Source organism: Aquila chrysaetos, chromosome 10 (genome assembly GCF_900496995.4).
Source record: "Aquila chrysaetos chrysaetos chromosome 10, bAquChr1.4, whole genome shotgun sequence".
In the NCBI taxonomy this organism is placed as follows: Eukaryota; Metazoa; Chordata; class Aves; order Accipitriformes; family Accipitridae; genus Aquila; species Aquila chrysaetos.
Window position 1 is genome coordinate 42,805,345 of NC_044013.1, and position 15,923 is coordinate 42,821,267.

At 41.2% G+C, this 15,923-nt stretch overlaps 1 protein-coding gene across 6 annotated transcripts in view; it reads left to right on the forward strand.

The window, feature by feature from the left end:
• Positions 1-15,923, forward strand: part of SGSM2 (small G protein signaling modulator 2) — a 65,219-nt gene that overhangs the window by 12,641 nt on the left and 36,655 nt on the right. Inside the window, exon 2 of one of the 6 annotated variants that reach the window (XM_030027895.1) lies at positions 5,054-5,363. The exons of the other annotated variants lie outside the window; for them this stretch is intronic. The gene's annotated coding sequence lies outside the window, so the exon portion shown is untranslated. The remainder of the gene's footprint in view (positions 1-5,053; positions 5,364-15,923) is intronic. 6 annotated transcript variants of the gene reach the window in all.

The window sequence follows — 15,923 nt, forward strand, 5'->3', positions numbered from 1 at the left end:
ATGTGCAAAGCCAACTCAAACTGTGCTTAATAACAGTCTTTATGTTGTCCAAAAAAAAAAAAAAAAAAAAAGCCCTTCAGACACTTTCAATCTCATCTTTGAAACCAGCATTTCAATGTTTTTCAAAGAGCTGTCTCATTTCCAGTGGATGTATTTAATGCAAGTGTGATGAACTGTCCTATCTGGTCAGCAAGGTAGCCCTGAGGAACTGGTGCAGCCAAGAACACTTTACAGAGCTGGTGCCTTCAGCAGGGCACAGGCAGGGGCTTCTGCCCACTTTGCAAGGTCCGTGTGCCTCCAGCAATATCGGAAAGAGAAACTCGGGGGAAGAGCTTCTGCAGATGTTATCTTCCTTCTCTGCCATTCATCCCAGTTATTGCACCCATGGTGGAATGGGTGGCTGGACTCTGTTCATTGCAACAGCATTGGTCACCAGGACACTTGTTTAATGCAGTTTTTGTTTTTTCTTGTTTACTCTGTGTGCAGAGCTGCAATAACTGCCCCTCGTTGCTCAAACTGTATGCTCCATTTGTATGCATTATTCATTGGAGGCGGGAAAAAGAAAAGGGAGTGTATGGGGAGCCTTCTCCTAGAAAAAAAACACTTAAAGCAAGCTGTATACACAGTGCATACTTGATGCTTGATGAATGGGTTTTGTTGCCAGAAGGACATTGCTCCTGTAATAATAGTAATTAAATGTAGAGTATATTTTTAATGTCTTGTTTTTAAAGGTAAATTGATAACTACTCTGCAAACAAACTTTGTCCAGACAATATCTCCCTCAGTGAAGTTAGCAGTGTGTTGTTCTGTTTGGTGTAATTATTACTTAAGAGCAGCAAGGATGCTGACAAATAAAAACTGGGATTGTACAAAAGGTTCAACATTCACTGCATGTTTGTTTTAAAGGAAATGTGAACTTTGAATTGACTCGTAATTAAATTATTGTTCATAGGAGTTGACTGTGCTTGGCCTGGTTTATAATTTAAAGGTATTTTTATATTGTTTGAAATGAGTCTCTGTGGTTTGTTCTCTTTGAATAAATATTTTGAGTGCATTAAATGAAGTAATACTGAATTCTTACGCTGTAAAATAATTGCCATAGACTTCAGGTGGACTATTGAGAGCTGGGATGTGCCAGAATCAAAATGTATATTGTTTAGATGTAAATCCAGCATGTCTGCTTGTCAAAGTGAATGTAGTTACTGCGTTTTGGGGGAAGGTTGGTAGTAAATGTGAGTAAAAATGGTGACTTGGGCACTGTCAAATTGCAGAACTTGGCTTTTCAATGAGATTTTTATGTGAATTAAGGAAGGGATGAACTGCACGAAAAGGTTTTTTTGGCCTGAATAATAAATCTGCTACCAGTAATTAAACCCATTAATTAAAATGTACAGAATCCCTTTGTGGCTGAAATGGAAAGGCCAGTTCTGATTCTGAGCTGTAGAACGGTATTTAATGTTGTGCTTCAGGCTTCTTCTAAACCTTCTTTGAGGACTGCAGGTTTGCATTGCACGTGTTCCTTGGGGTGTAAGTGGAGAGCAGAGAGTTGGGGGGTTCTGTCGCTGTCTCTGGCAGTTGTGCCACCGGACCTCCCTGGGGGACCCGCCTGGGTTTGCACAGGAGCTGTGCTGGGAAGTGGATGGGTTTATTGCAGGAGCATCGCCGTTGTCTGTTCCTTTCCTCCCACATCAGCAGCTCGTATCGATTTTTCTTTGGAGCCCTTCACGCTGGAGGAAAGGCAGTAGCTGCAGCAGTGACATTCCTCGTAGCTGTGCTTGGTGCGTGTCGAGTGAACCTCAGAGCCAAAGTGATCGGTGTGATGCCACTAGATGGCTTCAAAAAGAGTCCCCTCATCCCTGTGTGGGTATTCCTCCTTAGAGCATTATGGGCATTACGTGTGAAATATTTATATATGTAGGTATTTTATTGCGGCAGCCGCATTTCTTCTCTTTTGCCCGGGTGATGATAGAGGAGGAGTTGCACAAAAGAAGTGTTGTTCGGTGCGCTGCAGCGAGAGGCTTTTATTTGGTCTAGAGCCTCACAACTGCACCACCTGTTTCTAAGCTCTAAGGACACCTCATCTTGTTAACGGGCTGCCTGCCAGCGGCAGTGCCAATCTGCTCAAGTGTCTGAACTTGAACTCAAGTCAACTGGGAGTAGGCCATAGGTTTGGATTTGATGTTTCAGGCAGCTTTCTCTGGTTTTATCATACTACTGAGTTTTTTTGCTGTCAAGGAAGGGAAGACCTGTAGATCCAAGCACCTCCCTGAATTGCATCATGCATTCCTGTTGATACTGAGATGTTGATGCAAGTGTGACCAAACCACTTGTAGACTAGAAAGCAAAGCAACCGAACTCAAATTCTGTAAGGCATTGAAGCTCTTCCATCAAAAAAACCCAACAAAACTCTTATCTTCTGTTTTCTTGATACTTTGGGTTTCTTTTCTGGTATACTTTTGTTACTTGACGTGCGCTGTTTCTTCCCGTTTCCAGTTATTAATATAATTTGATTTACTCCCAGTCTTGGTTACAGTCCCTCACTTCAGGGGCATTTGGAAGTATTTATTTTTCCTTACCTCAGTGTCGTTTAATTATCTTTGCCTTCCAAATCTGTTCTAAAGCTGTGTTTTATCTAGACCAGACTTACAGACCAGAAATGTCTCCCCCCTTTTAAACCCAAGCAGAAAATTTGCTATTTCTGAATGTTAAGTTACTGTTCTATCTTGATAGATTTGGTGAGAATACTTGCTGCAGAACCTGCAATTCCATGTGCTGGTCCCTTCCAGACTGGATGTGCAGAGAAGAGGAACAGAGGAATCGGAGGAGACTAGAGAGCTTGGCTTGCTCAGCCTAGGAGACAAGCCTGTCCCCTTGACTGAGCTGCATTAACCTCAGGTTTTGTTGCTTCCTTTTCCATTATGTATATTGCTTTTCTTCTCTTATTAACTGATGAAAATTACTGTTTTTTCTGAGTAGTGCTGTGTTTAAATATCACAGATCTAAAAAAAGAAAAACAAAATCCATGTCATGATCTGTCCAGTAATGCATTGGGAAAGGTAATATGGTTTGACTGCAGAGCTGGATCTGAATATTAAATTAAGGTGTTTATACATTATCTGTGACTGCGTTTAGTCATGCATGCAGCCCTTTAAACAAAAGAAGGATGTGATCGCTGCACTGGGGGGAGCTTGCGATATAATGAATTTACATTAGTAAGCGGTCCTTGAAGCGGTGCTCTTTCTCTGTGTGAGTAATACATTGGAGAGACGGCTTCAGCCCTTTCAGCTGACATCTACTGTCCCAGCGTGAACAGACACTTGCCTGAACACGAACCGAGTGCTGACTTGCCCAGCAACCAGTCCAGTCCTCTGTGGAAGCAACTGCTTGCAAAACCTTTGGTAGTGGCTGGACATGGTAGTAGCGGAGGGTGCGTGAGGAGGTAGATGGGTGAGGAGCTGTACAGTGCCATGCGTGCACCTGGCCAACTCTGCAGGGTCCATCCTTTCCTTTGTGGATGACTTCCTATATCTATATGCATGATGTCTATAGGCATGATGTGCCAGGTGGTAGGTAAATGCTATCGTATGACTTTTTCTCAGTCCGATTTCTCTCATGCTCCTCTAAGTTGTGAAGTAGCTCCTTCAGCTTTGGTGCAACAAGACTAGAATACAATCTAGACTCTGGACAGGTTGTGTTACATCAGAGCTGGACTCCAGGATGGGGATGAAAATGGCTGCTTATTTGCCCTACCTGAAAAGGAACACAATCTGAACACACTGTTTTGTCCATTTTAACCTGTGTGCATGTTACGTGCAGTCTGCCAGTGTTCCCTGTCAGGGTACTCACATACTCTGTCGACTTGATGCCAGCAATCTTAGCCTGTGTGGTGGTTTTGAGGACGTGAGACTGGAAGTCCTGTCACTTTTGTTTCAGAGACTTTTTAAAGAGTGTGGGGTTTTTAAATCTCATTCAAAGAGTTGCTGACCTGGTGCAATAAGTATCTTTGAACTGTTTCTGCCCTGTTTGTCTTGTTGGGGTGTACCTCATGTTGTGTGCTCTTGCTTCCAAGCTCCTAAAGTGTGTGTGTACATAGGGACTGCACAAGCATTTGTTGTTCTCAGAAGCAAAGTGGAGGAAAACTCCATGCACAAGTGCTTTTGAAGCAGCTGTGCTTTAGGCTTAAATTCTGCGCTCCAGAGGAGACCTAATGCGGAGGCCCCATATCCATCCTTTGCAGTTTCCTTTCGCATAGCCCTGGGGTAGCTAGGCTTGGATAATCATCAGTGTAAGATGCTTCCTTCTTGGAAAATAAGTAGAGGGAAGTGTTAGTTGGAATAGCTCTGTATCCATCAGTATCTGTTCACAGTGAAAGGACTGGCAAATTCTGAGAAACAGAATGGTTCCTGGGTCCTGTTAACGTTTTAGAGCCAATTCAGTATATAACATGATTGCAGTTAATCTGCAAAACACTTAAGACTGGACTTTCTATCAAATAATTTAACAGTTACCTCCCAGCTTTAATTAGGTGTCATCGCAGCTTCCTAAAGCAGATGAGTACTCCCTTCATTTTGGAGGTGGTAGACAATAGGAAAGCAATTGCGTGGCTGGATTTTCTGGAGCCCCGTGCTTAGTCTGAGATCAGTTAAGATCTTAAGTTTCAGGGTCTGTAAATGGTTGTAGGAATACAATCAAATAGCTTCAACTGAAATCATGGATGTGTCTCTGTCTAAGCTGGCAGTGGAAAACCAGGAAACCTTTGAACATGAATATGGCTGGTGACTCCTCAAGACCAGATATCTGGGGTATTTCAGGAACAGATAGTGTGTCTGAGTTGCAGGAGTGCTTGCTAGTGCTGGTTAGGAATCTAAGCTGCTAACATACGTAAGGGTTAACCACAAAAATGTGGTTAGTTGTGGGACTGTTTTCTTCATTGGTCTTATGATGACTTGTTATCCCATTTTGCACAAAGTTAATTGTGTTTGAAAGAGAAGATCTAATTAGGAACCAATGACTGCATGATGCTCGAGCTTGTGTTCTGTTTTCTCTTGTTCAGGACCTGAAATCCAAGCAATTATCAGAGTCACCAAACGTCACGATTGCCAGCCCCAAGCAATGAAAAATCATGAGTCAGAAATCTTTTCCTTCATGGCCCTAAATTACAAGACTGGATTAAAGTTCATGACAGGAAAATAAAATCAACTGAGGAATAGAAATGTATTTCTTAAATACATTTCTTATCCAGACATTCTTATCCAGTGGTATGCTTCAAGATGGTAAAGCTTTCAGAAGAATATCAAATATCCGCAGACTTGCAGTAAAATCGTGGAAGGCGGCAATGTGGGAAACTCTTCTTTGTTTTTAAGGTGAGAAGTAAGTTCCTGATAGAAGCCCTTTCTCTGCCTCCTCTATTTAAAGTATGGCAACAAAGTGTTAACACATGAAAGGAACAGGAGTTGATTTGGAGCTCAACTGGACCTCATTTTTGGAGTGTCCTGAGTGTCCACACAGCAAGCTGTTCCCATCAATTTCAGTTGGAGTTACAGCCTTCCAGTTCCTCTGAAAATCAGCCCAATTAGGAAGAGATGCCTTATGCTTTGGGGTTTTTTTGGTGATTCCCTTGAGGCTTCTAAATAGCACAGTGCTCCTAGGTTTGACAAAAAATTAAGAATTCAGTTCCCTCTCTTTTTCATTAGCTCACGGAAATGTAACTTATATAGAAATAGATGTAAATAACCGTTTTCCAACTGGACAATTTATTATTTTAATTCTTCTGGCTTTCTGCCCTTGGCATTGATATTTTAAAAAATGTAGTTAATCTGCTATGGAAATGCAGGTCGCATAAACAAAATAGGAGCCTCCTTGTATTACTATTCCTATTTGGAAAACAAATGGAATGTTTTCAGTGATGAATAATGCTTATAAAATAGTTTACAGAGATTCTACCTCACTCCATAAACACGTTAGCCCGAAAAGAGTACCAGAGAGGATCATAATTGGGGGGAGGCAAATATTTTTCCACAGAAGTTTAAAAGGTTTTTGATTGTGCTCCAAAGATGACTGCTTTAAAGTAATGAGTGGCATGATTGGGGGGGGAGAGTGAATATTAGCTCTGATGTGAAATCAAACGTGGTTTTGAACTGCATGTGTTTTTAGTTTGAGAAGTGAAATACAATCTCTCATGCTTTTTAGAGCGCTCTGCTAAACATTTTACTTTAGTCCTGGGCCATTGAATTGGATCATATTCAATTATTTAGAGAAACCTCAGTAATTTTGATTTACCCTTAATAGTGTTTAATGGAAACACTTCCATTTCCTGAAGGTTATTGAGGTCCTTGAAGCTTAATGGGCAAGATTTTAAAGAGGAGCAGTCTCCAACTGGATGTTTCCCAGCCAGAGCTATGTTTAGAACTGAGGATTGTCCATTTAGATTTTTTTTTTTTTTTCCCCCCCCAGGGATTTACTGAAAATATGATGTCTGTGTCCTGTCTGTGTGGCAGAGCAAAATACAAGTAGCTTGAGTCCATTAAACCAGACAGCCTTGGATGGTCAGTTCCCAGTAATGGCTGGTTTTACCTTGCTTCCAGGGGGAAAAGTGCTTTCTCCTGATGCAGATTCAAACCACCCAGTTAACTATAAGTAGATTTTTCAAATTAAATCATTCTTTTGTAGTGTGTTTTCAACATTTCTTTAATTTCAAGGCCAGGCTGGATGGGGCTTTGAGCAACCTGGTTCTAGTATAAGGTGTCCCTGCCCATGGCAGCAGGGTTGGAACGAGATGATCTTTCAGGTCACTTCCAACCCAAACCATTCTATGATTCTGTGATTAACAGTGAATCTCCTTTCACATGAAACCTCCAGAGTGAAATGGAAAGTTTGTTTTTCTGGTAGTCATCAAGTATAGTTTTACTGATGGGCTCTTCAAGGCAGAGATTGTTTCCCCCTAGACAGTTGCACAGGACCTAGTTCTGTGCAGTCCTGGTCACAGGTAATGCCTCTATGTGCTGTTGTAAAATAAAAATGCTTGGTGTTCTTCTAGCACCTGTCACCTTGGTATTTTCCTTTGCATGGATTCCAAGTGATTTGCTACATTTGTGCTTTAATAAACACTAATAAAAGTAATAGATACTTTAAAGGTCTTAATTTTGCTGCTTAAAATGAAATTAAATATGAAAACAGTTTGCCCTCCCAGTTAATCCAACATTGGGTGTCTTGACTTCTCAGCTGACCAGTCAGAAGAAGAGCTACAGCAGAAGTACAGTGTCTTTTGATTCCCTAAGATACCTATCTCTTAGCAGTGCTGGTGGTGTTCTAATATAACCATGGTAGGGCTGCTGTAAATAAGAATGTGTAATAAATATACCAGACTTGCAGTGAAGCTGCAAGCTTCAGATGTCCACAGCCTTGTGGTGAAATGAAAAATGGGTATGTGCTAAAAGAAAGTGCTGAAGTCATGCATCAGCAATGGAATAAACGCATCAGCGCAGATAATTGATACATGCAGCTGTTAACGGATGCCCAGTTATAAAGCCTGAATTGTACTTAACTACTGAGGCATTAGCTTGAGGTTGTGATTATAAAGAAAATATTTAATTGGACTTTACATCTTATACTCTTGGTTCCTACTCTTCTATTCGATGAAGCAGTTTGTTTTGTTTCTTTGTACTAAGGGTACTTCCTCTATCTCACTGACGTATGAACTCTTTCATTGCGGAGGTTTATGTGCTTAACCCTGAAAATGATTGCAACCCTGAAAATTAAGAAGTGATCGCAGATATCTTTATATTATTCATACCCCTTGCTATGATATTTAAATCACAGCACCAGAGGTCTGAGGAAGATAGTAGTTCAAAATGAACCACTTCTTTTTTAGTGCTTTTTGTTCTGATAGGCAGGGGAATCCTTCCATCTCGATTGCAGTGGTTGTTGCGTGCTTGGGTTTGATGAATGATGTATTGAAGATCAGGTGAGGCAGGTGGGAGTGAGAGCTTGGCTGTATCTCCTTATTATCCTTGCCTAGTGTCCCATGAGCGTACTTGGATTTGTCACATGAAGTCCCTTATTTGCAGTGCAGCTGTATCTGGAGAGTCTAGGATCCTTGGCATTTGAAGACAGAATGTCAAATGGGGATTGAGACTTAAACACTTGCTTGATATTCAGTTTTTCCCTCTTCCATAAAATGCACAAAGCAGTACCCTTTGGACAAAGGAGCAAATTTGGATATCTCCTCTGCAGTCATTTGCTTCTTAGCTAGTATGCCGGTACAGCTGGGTATCTCATCTACTCAGTAGGCATTTCTCAATGACATAGCATGCTATAACTTGGTAATAAAATTGGTTTCAAACTGGGCAAACCTGTGATTAGCTAGGTAAAGCAACAGCAGCTGGAGATCGTGAGCATCTGATTGCTTCTTTATCATCGTTCTCTTTTCACTTGTTATTTTCTTCAGCCTCATGAATTCAATTCCCTGTGCATAGTTTCCATGAAAACAAGGTATTTAGCTGCGGTATTTCTTCCTGTCTAAGGAAAATCTTGTCTGCTAAATAAAACCCATAAATAATCCTTCCACAAGCCTTCTTTTCTCTGCTTACCACCCTTCCAGCCCCATCCCTAGAGCTCTCTCTTATTTCACACTCCATTAAGTCATGTCAAGATTTTCATAAAGGCAAAAAAAGAGAAAACTGAACTTGTTCACCGGACCCTGCAAGAAATAGCCTTGTTGAAGTCATAAAAAAGTGACATTTTCCAAAGCTTGTTGGGGACCATGATTATTTGGACTGTAAATCAATAACATATCTGCACTTCATTAAGTTCAGTGGTGGATACTGCAGGGGATGTTCCTCAAAACTGGCTGGAGTTAATGAATTTTTAGATGGCTGCCGTTAGCTGAACCATACAAGGGAATTACCTGAGCTGTGTTGATTTATTCTAAGTGCAGTGCTGCTCTTCCAATCTATATGTAATGAATATCCGTGTTTTTCTGTAGTCAGTTTTTGTATATATTTATTGTTGTAAGTATAGTGACAGTAGGCTCAGGATCACATTGTGCTATGCTCAGAAAGCTTACAGTAGTTATTTACCTGTGTGCATGCATACATATAAATAAAAACATGTGTATGTGTGTACAAACTACCTGTTTGCACACAAAACTACCTGTTGATGTCTTTCTGATGTTATCGGTTCCTCCAGAAACAGCTAAACCTTCATCTCTTTTTATGTCTTTTTAGAGTGTCAGATTCCAAAAAGGGAAAAATGGTTCGTTTTCTTTAAAATAGGTAAATAACTTCATTTTCCTATCCCAAAGGTTCTTCTAACTATAACCCCTAAAATGTTTTGTGTGTTCTCTTTTTAGGCAGCAATCTGAGCTCTGCATTCTGCAGTTTGCAACTCCAGGGGGATTACCTATTTTTGTTTTCTCAAAAATAAAGAAAAGTGGGTTTGCACAAACCTGATTTACCTAATCCTCCAGCTCTCTTCCCCCAAAATAGTTATCTGTCAAGGTTATTTTTTCCCACCCCCCAGCTCTACCATGTATTCTTGATGTTGTCTCCATTGCATGCTGGTTGGGTTTTACGCATGTGTCGCTGAGTGTGGTTGTAATACATAATCTGTATTGATTTCAACTGTTTGAAAATGTATGCTGATGCATTGTGGAAATGGAGGAGTGTTTGTGCACACCATACCCTTGTGTGTTCAGTTAAAATTTCTTGTCATTTCTGACACCGTCCAGCAGAACAATAGGAGGGGGATATATTATATTCAGGGTAAATGAGCAAGTTCAGTTTGTTTTCACCTATTCCCACAAGCCTACAAGATGAATGCTGAGAGCCTGCCATGGAGAATTGATTTAAATCCAAGAGCTGCCTAAGAAACAGTGCTAATTCCCTTGCAGATTACCAGAACGCAAGGAGCGTAAGCAGCCTGACTGCAAAGCAATGGGTTTGTGGAGGCCTTCCTGCACAGAAAAGGAGAGACTTTCCTGGGGAGCCTTGGAGGTTTTCAGGAAGAAGAGTTTGTAAATGCTAGTTTATTTCATTGTAAAAAGTGTGCTTTTACTGTTTCAATGCAATGCTTAGAAAAGAGAAATCTAATTTTTGTGCTTGGTTTAAAACAGACAAGAAACAAAAAGAGAAAAGCTAAGTGGAGCTAAGGAGATGTCCTCAAATACCTTGTATTTTCTCTCTGTAAAGCCATTTGAGCACCACTGTCAAGATCCTCTCATGCCTTTTAAAAGATTCTGCAGCTTGAGGTGATTCTTCTGCAAGTTTGTTCAGGGTGTCTTAAAGTTTCCTTTTTGACTGGGCCTGGCTGTGTGTGTGTGAGCAGGAGAATGTGGTTGTGGGTGATGTTGACACAGTGCAATGAGATCAGTGTCTGCCTTTGCACACACAGTAAACAAAAAGCCCTCCTTGACTCTTCCAGGCAGCTGACCTCTTTAACCAATGTGCTGTGAAGCTCTTGTGCCCCTTCTGTGTTGGAGGGGTGCCTTCCTGCTGTCGTACGCTACAGAGGTGACATCTGTACGGTCCCCTGGGTTGGAATAGGAGGGCATCTGTGTTGCAAGATGTACTGCCTTCCTCAAATGCTTCATCGTTTAACTGGATAAAAGCCACTTTGTGTTTGAAAGCTAATTCAGATTAGGTCAGATGTGACTGTAAAGTCAGTTAGCTGTTCTGGAATAATTCCCTTGTATAAAGGAGCCTGGAGAGAAAAGGTGGAGACAGACAGTACTGTTAGCCTCAGTCTGTGGGTGAAGTAGAGGAGAATGAAGTGACTTGAAGGTCACACAGGCTGGCACTGTACCCTGAACCCAGATCTGAGGGTGCCTTACACATAGAACTGGACATGGTGCGTTAGTCTCTCATCCCGTGGAACATACGTTTTGAGGCAATCCGGCACCTAATTCCAGTGTCTCTCCCCTTGCAAATAACCACTATGCGTGTATTACAGTCAGTTGGGGACTGATGTTATGCCAAGTCCTTGTGATGATAAATGTGACAATGGAATAATTAAATATTGGGGCTTTAGGGACAGTCACTGTGGAAATTGCCCTCCATGGCAGCTGCAACATTTATTAATAATTAAAACTGTGCCTGCTGTGCTTTTCACTAAATTTGTTTCATTAATATTTTATTGTTTTAAAGAAAGAAAAAAAAAAAAAACCAACAGCAAAGGTGGGAAGAGAGCCTGTTTCCTAAGCAACAGCAATGCACTTTGCAGTTATTTTTAAAGGCAGGTTGCTTCATTTAAGATTTGGAACCAATTATTGCTGCATTGCTTCAGGCATTCAGAAAGCTGCTTTTCTTTTTTCATTTTCTTTATTTCTAATTGAAAGACAGTGCAAAACAGTAGCTGGGTTAAGAGTTGTTGTGGTGGTTGCTAGACAGGATCTATGACTGTGATGTGAAGAACATCCCCATGCTGTCATCACTCTTTGTTCTTCCCATGCTGCTCTACCTGGCCTTGCAAAACCCCATGGGCAACCAAACAGTGCTCGCCCCCGCTGCTGCTTCTGTGTTAGATGCACAGATGCTCTCTCTTCCTTTGAGTAGAAACAGCCTTGTTTGCAGAGATGTCATCAGCGCTGGGCTCCCACTTGTGTAAGACCACAGGCATTGCCTTTGCCACCTACAGATCTCCTTTGATTGCAGCGGATGTTTCCTGGTATAAGCTGATTGCTGAGAGGGGTCAAGCAGGGATGCGTCTACGTGTCCTAGTCCTCCTTTCAGGGAATAGTGCCATGCTGAGGCTTTTGTGCATAATATGGGTGAAAAAGCAAGGGAGTGGTTGTCTTCTGAGGCAGTAGTTCTGGTTGGGAAGTATACCAGCGTGGGAAGCAGTGTCAGACTTGCTGCTCGGTAGCCTTGTTTGATGCAATCAAGCTCACGTCCTAAGAGAACAGGAGTCTGCAAAAGCTGAGGCCGTTGGCACTGTTCCATTGTTGCCATACAACATGTCAGTGAGTCTGGTTTTTGCTTTTCCCAGGCTAGGGCTCCTCTGGGTTCAGCCCGGGCAGGACCCTTTTTGCAAACAGCAGTAAGAAATGCTAGGACAGTTACTCCAATATAGCCCAGGGCCAGCTGCAACAAAGCCCTAATCACGGAGGGGTTGTTGGTGTTCTCTTCTTTGGAATAGGATGGAGAGGAGAAACACAGTGACTTACTGTCCAACTCACAAGGGGACAAGGCTGAATAATCTTTCTTCTCTGCTTCTGGATAAATCTACTTACAGATAAAATGCTGATAAGCACCTTGATCCTCAGTTCCTGATTATAAGTCTTTTAAGCGTTCAATAATGCTGTTCTCTCACTGCAAAAAGTGGGATAAATTTATATATTTTTCTACTTTTTATCAGTCTTATCTATGTGTGTTTGTCTCAGTATGTGTTTATACACTGCTTGATGAAATGGGACCTTAGTGTAATACAGAAAGTAAATAACCGGTTTTTTAAAATTTAGGATACTCTATTTATCCATCCAAACATGAGTTTGTTGGCGCTGTTTAAAGTGAAACTGGAAGGTAATAAGCAATTAAATGAGAGATCACAAAGAAGGGTGAATCACACTATTTTTTTCAGAGAGATAGTGGGTGTAAAAGTGTATGAATACCTTGTTGTACCACTTAGTAAGGCTTTATTTGGGTTACAGCAACATGGAAATAACATGGATGGGCTGGTATTTCTTTTGTCCACTTTCTAACACAACAGCAACTTTGTCCATTTGCCCTCGGAACAGAAGAGGGTGTGGATATGCAAAGCATCAGCATTTATGCCGAAGACATCAATTGAATGCTGTGACTGCTCAAATGCTCTTATTTATTAAAAAAAAAAAAAAAAAAAAAGAAAGAAAAAGGAAAAAAGAAAGCCCTGCAACAAAACAAAAGAAAAAAACCAAGTCCTTCGTTATCAGTAAGTACATGAGACATGCTATTTCATTTATACCACCTGTACTGCTTGCCAAGCTCCTGAGTTACTCATTTATTGGAGGATGGCTATGTGTGTGTAGGGTTTTCCTGTGTTTATTTGAATTGTCCCTGTTGTTCGAGTGTTGGAAGAAGCTGGTCACCGCACAGTGCATCATGATCCTGTGCTTTTGGCAAGCTTGCCAACAGCATTTACGTGACATGTTTCAGATTAGGCAGCTTGAAGAGAGACTTATTAAGACAGTACATGTTTCTTGCTTCATTTTAAGTTGAAATTGGAGTTTCAGTTGCGGTGCTTCTCATACAGGTTGTGCAATAAGGGAATATATCAAATTTATTCTGAAGAATTTGCAGTCTAAAACTTAGGACTAGGAAGGAGGAGAAGAATGAATGTTGACTTCTCTATTTTACAGAGAATGAATTCAGGGTATACAATTAGAAGACTTGGCTTTACTAACTCAGGTTAGTTCTATCTCAATAAAAATTGTTAAAAATGAACAATCCCATATCTCCAAGCCATCAGTATTTAATTTCACTGGCTGTCTCATTGGGAAATTAGGGCTTTCCATGGAAATTTTATCTTCTGTCAGATTTTATCCAATGTTACTTGCTTAAAAACATATCTGCCTTCACAGTTGAAAGCAAAATAATGGCATGGTTATCCCACAGCGCATTTCCAATTTGTTTTTGTAGTGCTGTTTTCTGCACTCAAAGAGCAAACGGTTGTGCTTTCTGAACACGCATTAGGTTAATTTGTGTAGTGAGTGATAGCAGGAAGCCAATTAGAGTTTTCTCTTTTCCAGTGTGATAAGACACAAAATGTGAAGTCATTAATACTTCATAAATGCTTCTCTTAATTTTTTTTTTTGTTCATTTAGCAGGTCATTCTTTAGTCTTGTAAAGCAAAGAAATAGGGTAGCAGTGCTGGAGACGAAGGGCATGTTTTTACTAACACTGTTCAATACAGACAACATTCTGTGATCCCCCAACTGCTGTAGCTTCTAGGCTAGCTAAATGCAGGAGGTGTTTCTGCATGCCGTTCAGTCTTGCCTGGGACTTAGGTTAGTGTTCAGGGACTGAGCAGTGAGGAGAGGTCTTTTTCAGACACAGGCTTTCAGGTATTATGGGATTTGGAGGCCATTAAGCACAATAAGGAGGGGGATTCTTCAGGAAATGCTCAGCACCTTACAGTATTGGGCTCAAAGTGCAACAAAATACTGCCTTCTTTCAAAATCAGCTGCCAAATCTTGGGAGAGATGCAATATGTATCAGAGCAGATGGAGTACCATTTGTCACTCGTAACAAAAATGTAATGTGGCAATTCTAACTGCAATTTACCGCAGGACTGCCTGCTGTCATTAAACGCAGGACAGCATTGCTTAGATGCTGAACTTAAACCCTTCTGTAAGGGCTGGCATACCTGCATGGGTCTCAGCGAGTGCACACCTTGCAGATAAAGTTGGGTTTTTCCCCCTCTCTATGAATGAATTTGTCTGTTCTCCTTCATACCTTTTTATGGACAGTGTTGACTGGGTGAGTCATCTGCAGTCTCGATTTAAAAGCTGATAGAGAAGGCTTGTTTTTTATTTTGGGTTTGGTTTTGTTTGTTTTTTTTTTTTTTTTTTTTTTTTTGTATTATTTCTTTTTCCTGCAGCAGTTTAAATGAGACCTGGTTAGATTTTTGATGCACAGTCTTGCAAGGCTGAAATAGTGCAATGCGGTCTTTTACTGATGACTATCAGAGCATGTTACAGTAAGGTTTGCAAAATGAACCTCACAGATGGATTTGTTGTAGTTGTAGGTCTGGCTGCATCTCTATTCCCTTTCAGGCTGTAGTAGTATTACATTTTCTTCTGAGTTCATAGGCCTTTTAATCTTTCTGTCCAAAGCTAGATGATGGACTGTCCTGGTCTCGGCTGGGACAGTGAATTTTCTTTGTAGTAGCTGGTATAGTGTTATGTTTTGGATTCATTCTGTTGGAAGGTGAGCCTATCTTATCAGGTTTTATGGCTTTATTGTCTTGTAGTGATCTCCAGTGCTTTGGGAGGGCTTTATCTTCCCTAGCATAATTGTTCAGTTTCCTATTTGTTTTCCAGTAGCCCCTATGATTTTAGGCCAGCAAATGTCCTAACAACTGGTTCATCTTCAGTACCTGTGATTGCAGAGTAACTTCATACCAGTCACAGGTGATGCTGTCTTTTCCTGAGGTCTGTCACTTTGTTCCCTAGCTCCTAATCAAGTGATGCCTGAGTTGCAGTCAATTTCTTAACAGATCCAGTAGCCAATGGCTATTGCTTCTCCAGGCTGTACATCCTACCACATCAAGATGCACGGTTGCTGGGTACGTGGGCATCTTACCCTGGAGATCTTTGTTACTGATGCAAAGCCTTGAACAAGTCGTTCTTCTAGGAGCTTGCCCCTGGCGCTTGGAGAATTTTCTAGGCTGAAACATGGATGCCCACAACGTAACTCGATTAAGGTGTGCTAAGCATTTCAAATCAGAGAGTCTATCCGAGTGGTGGTGGAAGCTCATTACAGGTCTAGCTATTTGTAATTGTGTTTGAGGTGACAAACCCAGCATAACCGAGAACAGTGTGAATATGCAGAGAGCCTGGAGCAGCTGGAAGCTGCAGACCACTCATCAGTGGAGAGTGAACTGAAATGTCCGGTGGTGATGTTTAAGTTCACTGTTATTAATCCATGTGTTCCTAATGTGAAGGAACAGAGGGAGGATTGAGTGGGATGATGTTAGAAGTCTCCTGTCTTTGCTGTTTTCACCAGAAAGAAAATGTTTTTCCTGTAATCTAGGTGAGTGGAAGGCATCATCATTGTACCACTTCCCAGCAGAGTTTGCTTCTAGCCAGCTGTCACGCTGCTGTGTTTGATACGTGTTCCCTTCTATTAACACAGTAAAACAACCAAGCTTCTCTTCTCTACCCAGCCAACTCAAAAATCCACTTCCCTCAGTAAGACTTGTTTCAGAGTTCAGGAATATTAAAACACACA